The sequence below is a fragment of the Bactrocera oleae genome, chromosome 6 (genome assembly GCF_042242935.1).
Source record: "Bactrocera oleae isolate idBacOlea1 chromosome 6, idBacOlea1, whole genome shotgun sequence".
In the NCBI taxonomy this organism is placed as follows: domain Eukaryota; kingdom Metazoa; phylum Arthropoda; class Insecta; order Diptera; family Tephritidae; genus Bactrocera; species Bactrocera oleae.
Genome location: NC_091540.1, coordinates 5,009,270 through 5,032,230, shown reverse-complemented (window position 1 = coordinate 5,032,230; position 22,961 = coordinate 5,009,270). Strand labels below are relative to the sequence as shown.

Sequence of the window (22,961 nt, the reverse complement as noted above, 5' to 3'; positions counted from 1 at the left end):
ATCAAATAGCAATGCTCAAAAATTTGCTTAAACTGGTTACAAAGTAGTTATTTTTGGAACAGTCGTTTATAATGTATTCGCTGAAAAATAGTCAAACTTTTTTGAACTAGGTACAAACTAGTTGTTTTTGGGCCATTAATTTATAATGTGTTTGTAGAAAAATATCTACTTATTTATGTCAATATTGTCGACGAAAGACGTCGATGAACTGTTTACCAACTAGTTGTTTTTGGCTCAGTCCTTTATCATTTTTGTTATATTTGTGGATAAATACTTATTTAGGTCAGTGTATTAACGCAAATATAATTCAAGAAATTGTTTAGTACCTGCCGTTTCAATATATATTGAAGCGCAACATTTCGTATATCAGTTATTCTTCCGTAGCGCTACTCTCGCTAGTAACTGACTATCTTCAGAAGCTTTTTTTTGGCAGCAAAAATGAATTAATATACTACTTTTAAATTACAGAAAATTTCCAGTCAAAAATCCATTTATATACGTCAACACTAATAATTCTTATCCATACCAGTATTTCAAAACAATTTCAGCCAATTAAAAGCTGCAGCGAATGCTCTTCTACACCCTGATTGAGCCATTTGTTGGTTTTGCATTTATTTCTTTTCCAAAATTCTTCACTACTTGTTTGCGCAATACTTTTAACTTGCTTTTGTTATTGGCCGCTGCGTGCTGCTTGTCAACAAAATTAATTAATCTTGCGCTGTTTTGACAGGCGGGAGATACACTTTGACTGCATTCAGTTTCATTTATTTTCACTTGCGGTCTAAAAATAATGTCATTCTCCAAAAAGGCTAAAGAAAGTGCAGCCAAAGCGATGTGCTACTGCCGATAAGCTGAGAGGAAAAGTTGAAGTTTTCGCAGAAGACAGCAGCAGCAAGTTGAGTAGTAAGGAGAGGCGAATAGGGGTTGAAGTAGAAGATATTTAGTAGTGAAAATTCTTAACGAAATCCGATAGTGTTGTTTTTGATATCTGGCTTGACAGCATAAGTTGGAGCGGCAGTTGATAGTAATGTTTATTTTGAACTGGATATCTATGGAAAACTGCCTTATAGGTACTATACTACTCACTCGAAGTTCCTAAAAATATTTTGTTGCATTAATTGTAATGTAAAGTTGTTCCTAGTGGAAATTGAGGACCTTCTGGCTAATCCACGGTGAGCAGTCAATCGAAATTCTTAAAAACATAGACGAATACTTATTCTCAAAAAATTTCTTGCAAATACCTAGCAAATTTTGTGTTATAAAAAATGTTAAAATGAAGGAGATTTAAAATCGAGCTTAAACGGCTCCTATCCGTTGTTTTTACCTTCGCTGCCTCTCTTGCAATTTCACACTAGAGCATATGGTACAGAAAATATATCCTTTTAAGCGACCAAAGTTGCAAGAAATAGCAAGAAACCCTGTTTTTTAAACCATTTAATATTTTCACCTACTTTAGGGAGTTGCGTATTCTTTTGCACCAAGTAACAGTCAAAATAAAAAAAATCACTGAAAGCGATAAGTCTAGCTGCTAGACATTACTGCTCTAGTCTTCTTCAACGCATAATTTATATATGCATTTATATATGCTATGATTTAAATTCAAAATATAAAATAACATATATTTTCTTTCTCGCCCTCTTACTCATCGCGTATTCGTCACTGCTTACCAACACTGACTGCAAGCAATGTCGCTGTCAATCATTCCGAAATATCGTGATTTGTGTTGTCGATCGCTGTGATAAGCATTGACAACAATACCGCTCCTCACAGCTTGCACCTTGTGTACTTGGGCTGTGTTATCGGTAGTTATGTTATAGGTAAGCGTATGTGCACAAACGAGGATGACACATGTGCCACCAACAGCTGTGCTATGCGCGACAGTCGATCAGATATTTAAGGCACTTGTTTTCAATTATGGCGACGCTTTTAAGCGATTTTCGCTACTAAGCTTGTGGTGGGGTACAATAAGTACCCCGCTGACCCAGCTGCAAATCGACGCCTACGCATTTGTTGCACTCTGCGCTGGCAATTGAAGTGAATAACTCAATTTCGTTAACTTCTTCGAAAATAAATAAATGAAATGTAGACATTTCGTATCAAAAATATTCATATATAAATATATTTGCATATAAAAATATTTTTGCATGTCCGCATTGATTTATTTCGCATTTAAATGTGTCTTGGCTGTTGCAATTTCAACATTTTTGTCTTTTCCATTTATTTTACTCGCATTTATTTGCATATTTTTATTGCTTTTTTCGGGTGAAAATTCGCGCTTGTCCTTTCTGACATTTCATCATAGTAACGCGTACTGAGTTGCATGTTGAAAAGTCAGCAAACATTTGTGATTTATAGCAAAGTGAAATGACAAATGTCCTATAAAAAGCCAAAAGGGAGTTGTATGAGTAATAATTGGTTTTCAAAACGTGCAAAAATGTAGTGAAATATTATATAAAGTGGTATGAGACCATATATGAAATTCGTAGGAAAAAAGTTGCAATCAGTTTCAGAAAAAGTATTTACAAACTTTGCGGTTGACTTGTGTTTAATATTAGGTTCTATATTTTTGTTTTTCATTTTTTTCATTTATATTGAATTGGACAACAAAATAAAGTTGCTTCTAAATATATATGAATAGCGCTGTCATTTTATATTTTCTTTACAAATTAGGCAACTATGCATTCTTTGATAAACATAACATAGAATTAATTAAAACAATCTGGCAACTCTATTTTAGCCCATGTTAAGTTGGATCGCAAGGCTGATCCTCGCACCAAAGGTAACGCAGCATGTCATTTTAAAAGTGTGACTCCCAAATATGGATCATCAGACCCTTATAGTGTGACGAAGCGCTTAGAGCCTACCACAAATTTGTTAAGGTATGTCATATCAACTTCGCCAGGTTCTGTGTGTCTACGGAAATGTTTCAACCTTCGTCTGGCAAAAGCTGGACATTTTAGAATGATGCTTAGATAATTTCACCTCGTCTTCCTCCATACGGCTTTGTTAATTTGCATCTGACGGGATACATATGTATGTATGTATATGTATGTTGTATAGTGTCCTAACAGAGCGGCGAGATGCATCTTGCTAAGAGCAAGTAGTTCAGAGGACCTCTTACGTTCAACTTTGGACCAGACCAGCGCTTGTCAAGCTTACTGGATATCCATAGATCCAACGCTAGAGCTAACTGTTGCTTGATTTCATGCAGCGGATATGCTATCATTACCCGGGTCTCATTTATAGACCAACTTCCTTTGGGTTGGGCAGATTATATAACTGCGTCTTACCGCTGAATCCTCGAGAACCTTCAGCTAGTATCTCTAATTGCTGGTCCATCTCTTGTCCATGTAGTCGTTTTTCAGCAGTCGGACCTATGAGTTCTTGGTTTCTAAACTCTCTCCTTTAACTGAAGATCAAAATCTTGCATACAAACAAAGAAAACTTGCTGACATGGTCTTAGTGAGTCCATTTCACGGCGGATTTTGAGCAGAGCTTGTAAGTTTTTGTTTGTTGCGGTTAACTTAACAGGCCACTAATCAAATGCTGCAATAGCTCTTATTTTTACTCTATATATTGAGATAACCTATATAAAAGTGTCTTCTACAGATCTTTTTATGCTATTTGAGGTCTTGAGGTTACCAAACAATTATGAGATCCCTGAAGCTCTGAATTTTTTTTTCAGCAAGCTAATTGAAGCAGATACTCAAAGAGAGGCTTCACAAAATCAAATATTACACTCCGCCAATTGCAACAAGGTATGTAAAAACCGGATACCATTTACATCGCATAACAATCAAAAAATTTTGACTGCCTACTAAACACACAGTGATGAGCAGCAATCGCTGACTTTATGGCTAACAGAGTGACCGACAGCCCGAGCGCTGCCTTATCATTCGTTAACATCGCAGAATTTGTAAATTATGCAAATTGCTTTTCACATTTCGTTGATGGGTTAGTCGGCCGTCTGGCTGACTGGTCACTTGGCCGACTTTTTGGTTGCGCTGGCAAGTTTGGTTCATTGTTCGGTGGCTGGCGGTTCGCGGTTGGCGGTCGATGATTGGTCATTATCGCCTGCTGTTTCGCTTATAATTAAGGCTTTGACGTTGGTAAAATTTAAATCGGCACACAGCAGTGAGTCGCATCACAATATAATTATCATCGCAACCAGTATGTACGTGGGTGGTACAAGGAATTATTGCATTCACACGCCGCATGTGGTGTCATTAATAAAACTGGCACCAAAGCAAACATTAATAAAGTAGGAAGTGTAAGTAACATGTGAATTGTATGGCAAAAGGCTTTTTGAGGTTATGCGAGTCACACAAATTAACGCAAATTGAAGATGCTTAAAATGATGGTAAGAAAGTAAACAAAAGACTAAGGGACACTAAATTTGGTCTTTAATGCCAGAAGAGAAGACATGAAGACACTGTTTTTGGGTACTTATGTATTCTTCTATGTAACTTCGTGTTGAAAGACTAAATCGACAATAATGAAATAAAATTATTAAAAGACCTGTATCATCGAAGTTTTAGTGAAGGAGGCGGATTATAAAAGGCCGAATACATTGCCCATCCAAGAACAGTTTTATAACTGTGTATACACAGTGGTACTTCGACAAAGTTGGTCGGGTCTTACCAAGTTCTTCAAGCTTTACGACTGTCATTCGGGAAAATATGGCTTACTTAATAGCTTCGGAAGAGAATTTGAGAGCATGTCAATGGTCTTCCGAGTTTCAATTCTTACATGAGTAAGCATTTTGCGTACCCGAATACTCCAAAGAGGCTGTGACATTTGGCTTTGTAACGAATGGCTAATAAATTGACTACTTCTGGTGATAGAAAAGTAACTCGTTGCCTCCATGATTTTGGGCCTCTGTTTCATGTTAGTTCCAGTATATTTTATGGTATTTCCGGTCTTGTCGGTCTTTTTGTAAACTTCTTATAAATTATATCGGTATCGTGGTATTAAAGCGCCTCTGAAATATTAATCAAATAAAGCTTTAGTTAAGTGCATGAGTTTTTGAGTTGAACTGCCAGTAAATTGATAAGGAAGTTAATTCCGGTTCCATACAAAATATACCTCGACACAATATATTACTATAGATGTTCACAAATATAGCGATATTCTACATATAAAACTGTTTACAATTCTCTTACCAAAATTTAGGAGAGTTAAGGTTATATTAAGTGACAGTCCCTTGACTCTTTTATGTATGAGACAGGAAGCCGCAGACCTCTACTAAATCTAAAACGAGTCAAGTGCAAAACAGTTAACTACTTTTTGTTCTTATTATTATTATTTTTTTTTGTTGTATATGAAGTCACGATGCTGACTCTTATATGGGATATTTATATACCCGATTCTCTTTGGGAGTCTCTTTTGTGCAAACTATTTTTGTTCATTTAAAATCAATCAAATTTACGACAGACTGTGTCGTGTATCTTCACACAAATGGAATCTGAAATTTAAGTTTGATTTTTAAAATCCGTTTAAACTCTAAGCCAATTAGTTTTGTATATCTGTTATGCGAGAAGGCATCGGTTGGGACCTCAAACAAATAATGAAACAAAATCACGAACAAATGAATAGCGAATTAATGAATGAATGAATGACAGTAAAAACGTGCAATGATTGTCAAAATCACTGTTGAGTACCCAAACAAAATTCGCATATTCAAATGCAAAATTTATTGCCTCGATTATTGGTTAAATACCAGCAAAATAAAATGCAGCGAAAATGTTGTAAAAGCGACGAAGAAGAGAAAAAAAACATAAACCTTTTGCTGAGAAAAATGGAAGCGATAATAAGTTCCAATTTGGTTTTTAGAGAGATCAGAGCTCTTAATATAAGTAACTTCACAGGAGGTCAGTTCATTGCTAACTTCTAGTACCGTCATAAGCAATGATAATACCTACAATGAAGAAGCTAACTAATCGGTGACATAGGTATAAAGAAATTAGTGAAAATTAGTTTAGCTTGTTTTATTTTCCACTGGTTCTCAGCTGAAATTAGCTCTCTCAACAACTTTCGAGCCTTTTTTATGGGTTTTCCTCATTCTTTATTTTTTCAGCTCTTTCGGTGTCTTATTTGCGAGCTTCACAGAAAATATATTAGAAGTGGCATCGCTAAGCTATAAGCAGTCGGGAACTGTGGTTTTGTAAAGTGCTTATACACTCCCATGTATGTATGTATAAGTGATAACATATCAAAATTTCGAATGGAATGGGAAGCCTCTACTTAAGTTAGTATTTTGTGATAGAAGAAGAAGATCCAACAGTTTTTTATTATTTTAATAAATTCATGGAACATTGTTTAATAATAAACATATATTAATAATTTATTTTATTATCAAAGCATAAATATAAAAATAAGTTCAAAGCTTTACTTCCAGCTCCAAAAATAGTACAATATTTTCGCTTAATAAACAATCAAATTCCTTTTATGTGCTCAGCTACATTTATCCAATTCAACAATTAAAATTTTTTTTTTCAATACCGAACTTTCATTCGGTATTCTTCAGTGATTTGGGGCTTACAATTTTTTGAAATTGAAAAAAAAAATTACAAAATTAATTTTCGTGGCGCACAAAATCACGTCTGCTCAAAATGCCAGCAAAAAATGCCGCATATTCGTTTTAAATATATGTACCCCCTTGCCATGCTTCCCTACCCCAAGTAAGTTAGCAAATTTATGGCGTGCATTTGTTGATGCGCACAAGCGAATTGCATGCTAACTAAGCGCTTTTGATGTGCACCACCGCCATTTGACAGCTGCTGTCAAAATTTATGCCGAACACGCTGTGTTGCAGAGCACTCGGCTTCGCAAGCGCGGCAAGCGTGCATAAAATTTTCAGCAACCTGAGCGCTGAGTGGATAATTGAGAGGCGGGTGGTTTGTTGGTTTTTACTTGGTTAGCTGGTTAGCGCGCCGACTGGCAGTATGCAAAGTGTTCGAGTGTTGAGTGATGACTGGTGAGCCCTGAACCTCCACGTTAGTGGATTAATTTGCTAAATTGAAAGTATTTTAGGGTATTTTGAGTGGTTAAAGCTGCTGCTTTAGAGTAAAGTGTGCTTGCTAAATGTTTTAGCGGCTTAGTTTTCACATTTCACTTGCACTTTTACTAGAAAGTGGTTGTAGGCGAGTGAATGCGTACTTGGTTTTGTAGTATCACACAGTTAGAGCTTATGTTTTTTTCGAGATCTCAAGTGTGACCTTTTACACATTGCCAAAAATGGTGCATATCATTCTTCAAGCATGTTTTCCGCTTATATTAAAATTTACGCGCTTTTAAAGCAGCACTTGTAGCCTTGTTTATGCCGTACGACATCATTTCATGCACCATATATAAAGTTATATGTGCGTTCTTCTGTTTTATGCCACGCTGCCACATGTTATTATGCCACTGACAGCCGCTATTGCATGCGCTGTTAATTTTGGGTGTGACCCATTTGTGGTACAACTGCGTGCAACACCACCAGCTAATGAGATCGTTATTGACAGCTTGAAGCAACTGTTAAATTAAAGCGTGTGGAAAGGCTGTAAAGACGAGTCGTTACGCAAGTAATATACCGTATGTGTAAGCCCTCTTCGACGTAGGTAAATACATCGCAATTTAAGTCTTTCAAATTTTTTTGTTTTTATTGCTTTGAACTACGTCTCTTGTGGAATATTCTTCAGCTCAAAACGAGATGACCACCGTTCCGGATCTTCCACAAGAAATTTTTGTTCAGCGATGAAACTCACTTTTGGTTGAAGTTTTGGTTTTGCTAATAATCGGAATTGTCACATTTGGAGTGATGAACTATTTTTGGTGTGCGATATGTGTAGTCACTCTTTTATGCAGATATGCCTGAGACGATTGACGCCTTGAAAGAGAATATTTGATGCGTTGTTGCTGACATACGGCCCCAAATCGCTGCAAGAAGTGATCGAAAATTGGAGCTCTCGACCATATTTAATTCTATTTGTCAAAGATTATTAGCGATACAAGAAGACAACTATATTCTAAGTAGCTTTGTGGAATGTTTCTGTAACATAGCTGGCTGTGGTTCCATTGCGCTGACTTTCTTGGGGTTCTTTATATACAAGCAAGCTCTTCATTTGTAGGAAATTATTAAAAGTACAATTCTATAGAAAAAAAAACACAAATAAATCTATAAATAATCTTATTTTCCTATATCCTAACCCTGTACTACTTACAGAAACTTTTAATATAAGAAGTCACAAGCATATCAAATTTATATCACCAAAAATCGTCCCCTAGTTTTATGGTCTTTTAGGTTAGCACCTAAACCCTATAAATAATCAATGTAATATATAATATTAATATAATATAAAAGCGCTCTAATAACTGATGCTAGGTCATCATCATAAAAATCATCTCTCTCTCATTGTGCGTAGTAAAACAGACCACAAGCATATGTATGTAGTCTCAAACCTATAAAAGAGAAACAATTCTGTTCTTAAAGACAAATTTTCAGAAGCGGTGAAATTAAAACAAATAAAATATTTTATAACCAGTACATCTCACTTAAAAAGTTAGAATATAAGTTGACTTCAGATTGACCATGAATCATCTAGTAAATCCACAATAACAATATCTGATACATTATATATTACTTAGAGTAGTTTTATGTATATATGGTGCACACTTCCAGAGTAATGCAAATTTGTGTAAATGTAAAAATTTCATAAAAATTTTCCCAGACTTGCCAGTCACTATCTGCTCACTATCAATCAATCTCAAGTAACATGATTTATTCCCGTATTGAAAAGTCATTGAACGTACTTAAGCCAAAACTTTGAACTGCCATTTTTTGGTGAAAAATCACGAACCGACGAAATCAGCCAAAAAAATCGTTTAAACACATATCAAAATGAGTGAGTTGATCGGCAAACAGGCTAAATGATTGTTTGACTGACTGCTTGAGGGCATTAATTACGGGTAAAAAATACAAAATAAATTGGCAGAGCTATGTGATGTGATTACAATTAATTTGCATACAATTAAAATGCTTCTGGGTGCCGTATAAAATGCGACCAAAAATCCAATGACATGAAAGTAATGCAAGGTGACTAAAAACGAAATTCACTACAACTTGCCAACAAAAAGAACGGAGATGAAAACGAAATTAAAACAAAATCACTGAAATTTGGCAAACTTGCAACGAACGAACATTGACTTCACTTCACAGATACTTTAATGTTGGTAATACCGAAATTTTTTTATAATATCTTTTAAGATATGACACTTATTGAAATGAGGCCAAAGAGTTAAAAAAAACATGCAAAAAGTTAACTTCAGCTGCACCGAAGCTATAATGCCTCTAACAGGTGCATTTCTTAAAGCATAAAGGGTAAACAAGAGACCTACCTTGATTTTGATCGGACAGTTTGTATGGTAGCTATGTGCAAACATGGTCCGGTCTGAACCATTTGTTCGAAGATTATACCATTGTATTGAAAAATTATTCTTGCCAAATTTTTGGAAGATTTCTCGTTAAATGAAAAAGCTTTTTTACAAGCATTTGAATCCGTTCGTTCTGTTTGCAGCTACTACTCATTCTCTCTCTTTCTCACACACCCATGCTTTTTCACGCTCAGAAAAGTTAAACTGCTAGCTAAGTTTGGCTTCTCTGCTTTATAACTTTTATAAGCTTAGTAAATCCTTTGCAGAGAGCGAGCTTCGTATAATTTTTTTGTGGTTGCAACCTTAACTAGAACTTCATTTACAGCCGGCATATCTATATTTTAATTAAATAAATTTATTTGCGTAACCGATTTAGTGCTGAAATATATTTTTCACTTCGGGATCCCGAATTTGCAGCTACATTTTTACAAAATAATAGATGAAAAAACTAAAACAAAAACATATACGGTTTAGTGCTCTGCAAAAAATATTAATCCCGAATATAAGTTGATACCGAAATCCCGAAATTCAAAAAGTTACTCACTTTCAACTACTTTTACATACCGTGTATGTATATACATATCTGCGGTCACTTGAAAATTTTCGTAGCCGAGTTGCGCATACTCAACTGGCAACACACCGGCGCACACACCTACGCCGCTACTTGACGATATCTGCCATCTGACATGACATTAAAATGCCTCAACGCCAATCGAGCGCAAGCAACAAGTACAACAACAGTAGCGATAATTGCGACAAGCCATCGACAGCTGCAACAACACTAACGCGCATATTTTTGAAAAATACAAAAACAAAACAAAAGTATGTTTGCGGGTTCGCTGGCAGTTTGGCTGGAGCGAGGCAAGGCAGTCCGTCCGTGGTGTCGCGTAAATTTTAATTAAAATTCAATTCAGGTGCAAGCAACGAATGCAACACAGCAATCGCCAAAAAAAAAGCAAGCAGCAACTAAAAAGACAACAAACAGCAACAACAAAAGCAGCAAAAAGTCGTTGCAACACTTGAAAAAAAGCGGAAAAAAGTGAAGTCAGCAAAAATTCAAATTGACAACGACGCAGCTAACGCCTGCATACACCCGCACGCCAACAGCAACACAACAGACACTTGCATAAGTCTACTCATTTTGTTGTTGTAATTTTGTTTTTTTCGGCAGCGAATTGTTGCGCCTGCCACTCAACGCTCTGATGTGGCAAATTGTTGCGCTTTCTTCAGCATTTTGCACCTTCTTCCTGCACTGCACTTATGTAATTTGTAGATAGTATATCTGCAGGCATTTGGCGACTTTTGGTAGTCTTTCAACTACTGGCTTACTGCCACTCGAAAAAACCGAAGCAAAAAAGTTGGTAAAATGAGTCGCTTGTTTGCAAATTACTAGTGCTTCATTGTTGTTGTAATTACAAGCAACTCTGTGGGTAAATTGCGCAATATGTGGCATGAAGAGGAATACATAATCGGCCCAGTAGTTGCACTGTCATCACCAAGCTACTCACGATGCTACGCCGCTGCTGCCGCTGCCAACTTTTTAATGTCACTTAAGTGCACACAATCGCCTTCAATTAATATTTTATATTAAGTGAAAATTTTCGGTTCAAGAAATTCCAAGAGAGGGAGTAAAGGATTGCTGAAGACGTGAGAGTGCGAAATTTTTAAGCGCTTAACAAAGCGGAAATGTTGAACTTATGTGGCGTGCTTATAAAAGAGCCAACATTTAAGCGGAAATCGGCAAAAATTATCATTGGACTTTTAAACTTTGAACAACCTTTAAGTTGGTGGACTAAGGTTAATTTTGAAAAACGAGGTTAGAAATTTGGGATGAAGCAGATGGCTTCCTCTCAGAAGCATGAAATATTACGTTTTCCAAGCATTTCTACTCAAGGTAGGCAGATAAGTAGGTAGGCAGGGTTGATGTCTGATGACGCACCTGGGTCTTTAGAAGACCCATTGTGAAAATACCGGGACTGAAATCCTTTCAATCTATTATGTCTATATACTTTATGGTATCCTGAGTCTGCTAGCATATCTACATATTAGGCAGTGACCTGTTAGCAGTTATACTAGAGTTCTTATGTCATTCTTTTGAATTTTAATAGTCGGCATGTATGGTCCATATAAAATTTATGTTACGCTTGTCTGCTTATTGACCAATATCTCTATAACATGCTTGACGATTAAATATATATCTAAAAATTGCCAGAAACATATGTATTTGCTCTTTATCGGAGTTTAATTGTATGGTGGTACCTGCTCTGGCTAGTTCATATGTTTGCCATATCGGAATATCACAGTGCTCTGGAATCCATTGCAGGTTTATCGTGAAATAGGATGTTAGATCCACTAAGAGATCAAGGCATTCTTTCATTATCTGCGAAGAAACCTTAGAGGCTTTAGTGATTTCAAAGCCGCTTAGGTATGTTTGTATATAAATATATTTAAGGCTTTATTTAATTGTCGTGATTTCTGCTTGGAAGCCAATCTGGTAAGCAAACTGGTAATCGGAAAGTGATTCTGGTAGCTAATTTTGCTGATCAGACACTACCTTCCACTCTATTATCTTGTTCGAGATTAGATTAATAGCGGCAGCTGTTATAAAACGAAGACAGTTCGCTTTCTAATTTTAATGATCAAAATTGCTTAAGTGATGACAATGGATACCAAGCTAGGACGGCTTATACCTAGATTGATTGGCGGTTATGTTTATCTAGGCTAATTGACGTCAACTCAATTTTTGCAGTGCAATATCATTCAAGCTGTTTACTGAATGGTTGCCTGAAGCTTTAAGCTATTTTTAACCGAAGACTAAAAAGCCAACCGAATTGAGAAAAGGTAGACTTATTTTACTGCATTATCTGTGCGACATACAATTATAGCATATAGCCGTCATAAAAACTGAAGGATCTATTTTTAACCGAAGACTAAAAAGCCAATCGAATCGCGAAAAGGTAGACTTATTTTACTGCATTATCTGTGCGACATACAACTATAGCATATAGCCGTCATAAAAACTGAAGGATCGGAATCAAGTCCTTGTATGTATCACCGATCAAAATCAGAATAAAAATCTTTTATAACCTTTGTGTTTGAAAAAACCACCTATGAAGGTTATTATAGCTTCGTTGCATCCCAAGTTAAGGGTTTTTTCTTCTTTTTAAAGAAAGAATTATTGTTGGATTCGGAATGTTTGCGAAATTCTTCGTACTTTTTACCCAAAAAGGTTAATGATATACTGTAGTTTTCGTACAAAAAAAGATATCTCCGAAAAATGTATTTAACTAACTATTACCTAACCTCAAAATTCTTTAAGTTTCAAATTAATTGGATATTGAGAAATATTAACCGAAATAATAGCTGAGCAACGCTTTAGAAAGAATCTCTTTGCTGTTCCTTGTTTAGCATATTTACCAAAAGTCATTTTAATAGAAAAGGTCGTAAAGCGACTTTCAAGGAATTCAAAATTTTCCATTCAAGCAATTTTCTACGTAATTCGATTAGTTTCGTATAGGAACTAAGAATTTGTAAAAGAAATTTTCTTTCACTCGCTTACAACAAACAAGCGCACTCGCAGCAGTCAATTTGTTGAGACGAGCAAAAGGAAAGATTGCACAAATTGATATTTCTTCTGGTCACCCCAATAAGTAATCCGTTTATAAAGTTGAAATGCAAAAGAAGTTGTGAAAGGAAAATGATGTGCATTCACAAGGAGTGCAACGGAAGAAGAGCGCACAGGAAACAGATGAGAGCAACTTTGGCTTGAACAAAAGCAACTTAACAAACACACACACACATACATGAATACAGTATGTGAAAGGCTTATTGAAGTCACAGTAGAGCAAATATGATGTCGCGCATTCATGTCACAAATTGTGGCATATTCTTTAAAACGCCAAGATTGGCTGCATAATGGAAGGGCAAGGAGAAAATAAGGAAGACGAGAGAGCTGAGGTAAAGCGAGAGCATTGTGAAAAGTGAAAAAGCAAAAGTAATTTTTTTCCACTCAAATTTTGCAAGTTTTGATAGACGTTTTTTGTATGCAAATTCGCCACATGGCATGTGTAAATAGATATTCGACAATATTGCTGTCGGCATATGTCCGTGTGCGCGTGTGTTGGTAGCAAGAAAATTGCATGTTTGCAACTTTGCAAAATTCCGATTTGTTAGCATACACACACACGTGCATGCGCACACACGCTCGCTACTTCCGGCCTAGTTTGAGATTGTTCGATAGCAAAAACAACAACAAAAGCAATAACAATAACCAAAGCGTATTTGTTGGCCATATTGAAGGATTTTCACAAGGTCGTATTTGTAAATTGATGAAGTGACATATCTGAGGGGTGGACAGCAAATGCATATTCGCACACTTACACATGTATGCCACAGCTATATAACCTGTTATTGTGCATACGCTAGTGTACGTGTATGTGTGTCTGCTTGGATTTCTTGTAATTGTATGCTTTTGTGATTTGCATGATCGATTGGCAGGCATAGTTGTACAACAAAAACAACAAAGTTACTAATACTTAGGTATACAAAGTGCTATTTATTAGAGATGGATAGTAATAAAGAGCACGGTAGAGAAATAGACGGTAAGGATGGGATAGTGAATGGGAGAAGCAGGCACAGGTAGGCATGCTGAAGATGAAGAGTGGAAAAATAGCAGTAAAGGAGCAAAATGTTGTAACTAACCTTCGAATTACGGCGCATATTCTTCCAGCAGTTAGTCGTATATCATTTATATACTTACCCTCCCTCCCTTCCCCCTGCTCTCCAGCAATTTTTCAGTTTTTGAAATTAAATGCGTGCATTCCATTTTGTATTTTGTTGTATCTTTATTTTTATTTTCTTCAAATATATAGCTGGTATTTTTTCACACTTAATTTCTAAGTAATGGTAATTGAAAACTAAGCTAAGCCTTACATATTCTACTAGACTAAAAATAGTAATTAAATTAAAAGTGTTCGTTCGTTCAGCATTTCAGCGTCGTTTATAAAAATTCTAACGCTCGAAAACATTTTCGTTTGCGTATACAATGTTACCCATTTCATTTGATTTATGCCTGGTTTATGCATTACTTATAGCTTCAATAATTTATATTCAACATTTCTTAACTGTTTGCATCACTTACTAACAAATATCACATAAATACATAGTGTGTACTTCTTCAGCTAAATTTTATACAATTTATTTATGTATGCACACCATATACTCGTAAATGTTCTTAAGCCATTTGCTCTATTTAATTTCTATAAATAAAGACTATCAATACTTAGTATAGAAAGTAGATTTATTTAAAAAAAAAAAATGTTAAATATCCTTCGCATTATTAATGTATACAATTATTTTGTTTTGAGTAATGTTTTTTTTAATTCAAATTTTTCGAGTTCATACTGGCCTGTGTCTATATTTCTATCTTGCTGATGATGATGATGATTATACCATAGAAACCGATTTAAAAAAAGATTGAGTTGAATATTTTTTGTTCAAAAATTACTGCATTAAATTTTTTTTCTGGCTGTTTATTAATTTTTAGTTTTTGTTAATATTAAAGTTATCGATAAATCTGACAAAAAACTAAATATCGACATTTTTACAATAAATAATCGCAATTTAAACATGTCTGTTGAACGCATTTTTAGGTAAAAATTAATATCGATATTTTTTCATCTCAGTTTGAATGCATTTTTAGATTACATAAAAAGTAAATATCAATATTTGTAATATTGTTATATTAATATTTCAGTTTGCATTTTTAGATTATGTTAATATAAATATTATTGATATATCTGACAAACTATTAAATATCGAGCTTTGCCAGATAATTTATCGATTTATTTGCGAAATGATGTATGTTATGCATTTTTCACTAAAAATTTAAAAACGATAAATTTTATCGGTATTGATATACAAATAAACAAATGATATAAAAATGATCGCTTTTCCAATCAATAAGCTTGAAACAAATTAAAATAAATCGTTTTTACTGTTCGTTATGCCATATGATGTGTCGATAAGTATCGCACTAAAATTTCATAATTTTTTAAAACTAGATTATTTTTGAACAAACAATTTTGATTAATAAAGAATTTGCCTTGACCATAAAGTTATACCATATCAAATGAATGTAAAAAATTTTACCAATATCAAAATTGAAAATCTATTAAAATGAACGATAATTGATGAAACTGTCGATTAATCGATATATTTTCACGAATTCGAGATTTCTATGCTGCATTATTTGTAACATATTATTTATGGTATTCCTGCTCACTAGAGCCATATGTATATAGCAAGTACACAAACCCTCGCACATAAGCCAGCCTGAATCTCTTTGATAAATATGGGTTCCAAATAGACTGGTTGTAAGTATATTAATACTATAACATAGGTATTTTAAAATTAATAATGATGTAATTAGTGTTTGCTCAAATTGTATATCTTTCTCATTCAAAATTAGTTTTTTGCATAAAAAATCAATATATAAAATTTGAAATATTTAATCTCTTGGTATGATAAAACGGTATTTTGTTATTTCCAATATTAAAAAAATATATTTAGACTTTTAGCATATAAATTATATCAATGCCAATTTAAAACTATTAAAATAATAAAAAAATTATTTTATATTTAAATGAAAAATAAAACTATGTATAATATTATAATATTTTAATAAAGCAAATATATTTTTTTAACTAAAGTGCTAAATAGACAGACAGTTATAAATTAAAAAAAAATTATTTTTAACATAAAGTATTTGTATAGTAAATGATAATTATTTTCAATACTTTTAGTCAAAAATATGCATACAAATTATTTGTGTATAAATTGATTTTTCTTAGATGAATATTATGATTTTACTATGTATATGGGGTATAATGAAGAACCTAAAATTTTTTCTGTATAAAACAAAAATGTTATCAAAATTAAAAATTGAGATCTTTTCTCTACGATATGCGAAAAATGTTGAAAATTCTGAACGAAAAATTTTAAGTTTAAAATTTTATGAATTTATTGATGTTGTATGTATGAATGTAGGTGTGTTGAGCAATTTTTTGAAGAATTTTTTGACGCAATGTTACGTTTTACTAAAATGGCTTTACAACTTATGCTTGCCGGAGCGATTACGGGCTTGCCCAAAGTACCAATTCAGGGGAGCTAAAGTTCCGCGATACTTGTAATTTATTTCATTTATATGCGACCAAATCTTCCGACATTATTGAGGAAGATTTTATGTCTGATCTGAACCCAAAACCTTTTCTGTGAAAAATATATTATGTATGGTATGACGTCGGCTGCTGTAACTACGTTAGTCTTTGCTCTTGAGGACTGACAGTAAAAGGTCCAAAAAAATTGCTCAGCTCATTTTTGTGATTTCATGCTTTAAAAAGAGATTTTTTTATGAAGTGATCCCTCTTCTATCTGAGTAAAAATGAGGTTATAATTCTAACATCTAAGAAATCTTAAAACTTTATATCGTTGTTATTGTTCTAAACGTTACACTAAATTTTACTGCCGTGAATCAGGCTCCGAAAGAACACCCATATAAATATTTGCTCTGTATAAACAGTTTTACGTTCTCACACTCGTATCTTTCCATTACATATAAGTATATTACTCTCTTGCATCTAAACATAAGCATTTGTTTGCTTGATATTACAGGACATCTTATTGAAATTGTCGTCGATGTGCGAGACCGGTCGATAGGAGCGCTGCTTCAACCGCAACTGTATAATCCAAGCTATCAGCACCGCAATGAAGGCGACCAAAATGCCGATAACAATATAAATCATCCAATGCTTGCACGATTCAGAGATGACTTTAACTGCCGGCATGACGTCGTCTTCATCGGGGTAAAGCTGGAAGGAGGCCTGGACATCGTGACGTGAAGCCAGAGCAGGCGGGCAAGCTGTGGCTATGGCAGGTTCACTGGCAAGCGCCACGGCTGGCGATTCAGAAGCTGCTGCCGTGGTTGGCGCTATGGGCAAGTATTCGGCTGGAGCTAAAGTGGAGCTCGATTGGCTTGCAGGGCTGGCGGTGGTTTTGACTGTTACTGTGGTTGTTGTTGTTAAGGAGATGGCGGCATTTGTAGTGGTTTGCGCTTCTGCGGTTGTGTTATGCGGTGGCTTCGCTGCCGCTGCTTCGCCCAACTGTATATCTGACAATGGATCAATTTCATTTTCGCCAGCATAATCCAAACTACGTGGGGCACTATTTGGATCATCAACGAAATCGTCAGCCAGACCTTCATCATCTTCCTCCTCGTCATCGTAAGCCCGTGGACTATTGCCGTATTTACCGTGCACACTATTGCGTCCGCTAAGCAGTTCCTTTGGCATTGGCGCACAATCGGGCCAACAAATAGGGCAGCAGCCATCTTTCAGCGTCACTTGACGTTCCTGCGGACAATCCACATTGCTGCAGAATGGCAGCACGCACTTCTCAACGCCATCGATGCATTCGCATTCATAGCAGCCGACACGCCAGCTTTCGCCATGCTCAAAGAGCGCATTCAATTTTTCTGGCTTGCAAATGGCTTTGGTCTTATTCACGGCCTCATCGCAGATTTGTATGCACATGGGTTTGCCCGCAAAACAGTGGCAACGTTGACAACCCTTCAACCAATACAGTTCGCTATCATCGTCCGCTGTGCACTTCGGTTTCTGCTGACATTCATACTCGCCGCAACATTGACCGGGTTTGTTCATCGATTCGGGCAACAGCTCGACTACCACTTCATCTTCACCATGACAGTCGGGTATGTAGCAGGTCTTGCAGATGCACTTTTTGGTCAGACAGCACTCGGCATAGATGTCTTCATCGATTTCGGTGGTATTGTAGATCATGGCGTCGGCGGCATTGGTGGGCGCTGCGGTGATCTGTTGCACTTCGATGCTGTTGAGCATTTCGCGCAGACTGCTGTCCGGTGGACAGGTCATTTCGGACATCGGCGGACATTTAACATTGTAGCAGGGATGCGGCAGGAGATCGCCTGCGGAGAGTGAAGAGTAAATTACGGAGACAATGTAAGTAGAGGCAAAAAAAATATATTTTTCTATTATATAATTTACTATATTCGATTCTAAACTTAATACCGTATAAGATAACTAATAGAAGAAATATTGTAACATGTTAAATCTGTTCGGTAGGAAACTAGCTATTTGACACTTGGAAGCCTGATATAATTGAATGTACCAAATTTGTTTTAAATTGTTAATAAGTTTGGGTTAGGTCGTGAGGCTGAACCTCGCACCAAAGGTTACACAGAATCCCACTTGAACGGTTGTGAAAGCTGGCCCCTTGAGATTCCTAAAACTCCTACATATGTATCACCAGACCCTTACAAATCGACAAAGTGCTTCAAGGATATGAAAAATTTGTTAAGACACCTAATATCAATCTCGGCAACTTTGTCAGGCTCGCTGAAAATGAACTACTGATGACTGAAAAAGTGACTACCGAGAGGTTTCAATCGCAGTCTGGTAACTATTCGGGAAGCGAATTAAAAATGTCTCTTGTTCTCAAAATTTTCTCTTCCACAAAGAGAATTTATCAGCTTATCACTAAATTTCACACAACTGAAGCAATTTTATGTTTTATGACAAATGTTTTATCGCACGTATCGCAAAGCAACTCTGCATTGAGTACAGTCTTAGAATGCACCATAACAAACGTCAACCGTTAGCGATTACTAATTGACGGCACGTGTTTTAGTAATCTCATTACTAACCGGCATATATATACAACAGTTAAGTGTGAGTGTCAAGTAACCAGGATACGCCAGAGAGAGAAGAGATAAGTAGGTGACAGCTACATATCGAAATGAAGCAGAAGCACACAAATCAACGCGAATTTGATAAAATTGACACAGACGACGAAAAGGTGCAAGAACTGCGGCAAGCTCGGCGAAGCCAGACAAAATATGTAAATGTTGCGAAAATTTAGAGCATGCGATTATTACGATGAAGCTTGTTTTAAGGCAGACTAGCTATAGCTGCCTGAGAGATTAACGAGTCACGGCAGACGGACGCACGAAGATGCAACGAAAAGTGACAAAATAGCAAAAGGTAGATTAAGTATATCTACGCTAGCTAAGGTGGCTTTGTCTGCTGCGAAACTTCGCGACTCATGAGCATGAGCGCAAGCAAAAAGGTATGTAGGCGAAGTAGCGGCATTTTTTCTTGTCTGACATTTGGCGCATACGGGCGCAGCCACGGCAGGCGAGCACTTTTATTGCATACACTCGACTGATTATGTTAATCATGTCGAAATTTACGCAATGTACCTGGTGAATGTCAAGCAATTTGTCGCTACTAATGGCTGGTTGGTTTGCGAACTAGCTAACAAGCGAAGAGAAGAAAAAGCGAGTCAAGTGACAGGCGAAGAGGACTTTAGCGAGTGAGTGAGTGAAAAAAACACTCGATAAATAATAAAAGTAATAGCAAGAAAGCAATAAATGAAAGGAATGTACATAAAAATAAAGATATGCAAACGTGTGCGACCTAAATAAATTGCGATAATAAATCTAAATTGAAAATAGTAGAAGCTGATATTGCCAGCGCAGCATGAGTGAAAGGAAATTACTTTCACTTTTCTGACTAATTGTCGGGTATTAGTGGCACCGCACAGCCAGTCAAGGGAGAATTTATTTAAATGCAGTCAGTCGCATGACATCGCATGCAACGTTAACTTTTACTTGTGCCAACTGCTGACGCTGGAGCCTTGAGCTCGAGTTGAGTGAGCATTTGTAAATAAATTACCACGATGAGTTGTGAAATATAGTACGTACTTTTGTAAATACAAGTTTAGCTACAATACTTAACCACAAATTTGTGTAGACAAAAGCCTAAATTGCAACACACAATATGTGGCATGTTGTGTTACTTTTATAAATGTGGTTATGTGGTGACTACCAGAGGCAATTGAACATCGGATTCACTGCGGAGAACATAAAATTGGAAAATCATTACTGAGAAAAATGTCCAATCAAAATACTATTACAACTCTGAATAAGTAAAAAGTTGGGAGCTTTTGAACAAAATGAACTAAACTGGAGGTTTTCCCGTCTTAATATGGTATGTATTTGCTTCCACTGAGGAGCATATAAAGACTGCGGACAGAAGTCGAGACTAGAAAATTTCCTAAGAAGAAAATTTTCTAATTTTAGAGACCTACGACTACTTTTAGTTTCAAACATTTAAGAAATCACGCATCGGTGAAAGATTTGGGGCGAATCATTAATGAGATATACGCCCATTTTCAGTACGTTGGCAAACATTGAAGGGTTAAACAATTTAGAGGGGCTATATAAAATGAAAATAAGTTAAACCTAGCGGATTGATCTCAAAAATCGAGTCAAGCTTTTAGACGTAAATTTTTTTATTTATCCGAAACTTCTAGTCATTCATATTTCTAGAAAGATTTTCCTCAGACGTGTTCATTAATTCTAGAATAAGTAGTCTCTTTTCTATATTATTTTTTATTCACTTTATTACTTTTTTTCACAAAGTTTTCTTCGAAAAGGTTATAGTAAGCATTCAAGTTCAAGCTTTCACGAGTTTTAAAATTTTTCTTACAGTTTCAAAAGCTTTTACTAATTTTTAAAAGCTTACACAAATGTGTATGCTCTAATAAATAATTACTGGGTTTTAAAGCTTCTTACATTTTTGTAAAGCTTTCGCCATTTTTTAAAAGCTTTTATGATTTCTAAAGCTCTTAAGCATATTTGACCGCTTGACAAAACAAGAACTCAATTTTTGTAACATTTTGAAAAACCATGAAAACTTTAGAAATTACAAAAAAAGAATTTTCTTGAATCATCTTTGAACTGGAAAAATAGTATAGAGGAAGTCTCATCTTTATTATGTTTATGAATTGAACTACGGAAAGAAAGCTCAAGGGTTCCAAGCACAATTATTGGACTTCCGACATTATGATGCCCCTCCCTCTTTCTGATTATCCTTACCATTAATTTCAAAAGCTTCCCAATGAATGTATTATTTGAAAAAGAACATTTAGTTAGCCACTATAAACTTAATTATACACATTCTTTTCGAATAAAGAACCCAGCACTATTCTGTCATTTGTAGCATGTGAGTTCCTATGAATATCCGTTGCCATACCAAGGCACTCAAAATATAATCAATTACACACATTTATAGTACAGTTTGCATAAATTGACTGTTCCAATTTCGACACAACCTCAATTTGCAATGATCCCCTATTGAAAAAGGTTATAATTACAGTGCAGCTGACCGCACACATGCGCTTGGCCGACAAAAAGCGCAAATGTAGTGACTACACATGCTACAGTGTGGCATAAAAGTAGCTATACATATTGCTCTCAGTATAAAACCAAACACAGGCTCGTCTTTAGTACGTAGCAATTGTAACCCATGCGAGTTTAAATCCCTTAGCTTATTAATTTCCATAACAAAAAGCCATAAAATATTCGTACTTTAAAATAAACATAAATTACAAGCCAACAATTTGTTAGTCCACTCTTATTTATCGGACGTAACTCGAGCGTTAAGCGCATTCGTACAATATACGGCTCGTTATTCATATTATGAATATGTATAGAGTTACAAAAACAAAAGCGTCTAAATATCCGGACAACTAGCGCAATTTGTAAAGCTTTATCATATTACTTACAACACATAGTACATGTAGCATATATCCTTGTAGTTTGTATCTATTCAAGTGGTGGCTTAAACAATTTGCAAAATTATGTATTCGACAAGCTCTAATGGAGCAAAAGTAGTTAGTGTTACACAGTCACACACAATCACATAAATGTATATGGGAATAATATTGTCACATACCACCATCCCAAAGGAATACATATTAAAGGATTCGAATTGCAAGTGGGACACAGAATAGTGAAATGAAATAGTGAAAGCTTGACATTACTCCACCAACATTGGCACCATTATGTGTTGTACAAAATTCTTGCCAAGTATATAAAATATTTACCAAGGGTCCATAGGAAAGACTAGCCAAAATGCGAATGTGAAATATGTAAAAGCCTTCATGATTTTAAAATTTATTTCTTATATTTAAAGCTTTTATAAAACGAACCCTTCTTCCGTATAGCAGTCAAGTTGAAATAAAAGCTTCAAAATAATGAAATCTTTTAAAAAAGGTTTACAAAAATATTGAAATTCTTAAAGACCGTACATCATTTGTGAAAGCTTCCAAGTTCATGAAAGCTTTTCAAAATTAGTGAAAGCAAAATTAATCATAAAAATTGTAGAAATCATGAGTATTTCAATATGTTCATTAATATTCATTATCTAATTTCGTTCTCACACATGCTCACATGCTTTATCAAAAGTTTTTATATCCTGCTTGTGTAAAAAATATTTAAAAGCCCAAGAAAACATAAAAGTAGTGAAAGCTTTAAAAATCGTAAAAGCTTTAGAAATATAGTGAACGCTTTAAAAATCATAAATCATTTAAGGCGGCTATAAAATTTATGAAAGCTTTAGAAATATAGTGAAAGCTTTAAGAATCATAAATCATTTAAGGCGGCTATA

General features: G+C 35.3%; 1 long non-coding RNA gene across 6 annotated transcripts in view; it reads right to left on the bottom strand.

Annotated features, from left to right (window-relative positions):
* LOC106622430 (uncharacterized) overlaps positions 1–22,961 on the bottom strand; it is a 159,461-nt gene that overhangs the window by 5,641 nt on the left and 130,859 nt on the right. For 5 of the 6 annotated variants that reach the window (XR_004975587.2, XR_004975585.2, XR_011397144.1 and 2 more), the window contains one exon: positions 16,530–18,415. The exons of the other annotated variant lie outside the window; for it this stretch is intronic. This is a non-coding gene — a long non-coding RNA (uncharacterized lncRNA). Of the gene's footprint in view, positions 1–16,529; positions 18,416–22,961 lie in introns of those variants that run through there. 6 annotated transcript variants of the gene reach the window in all.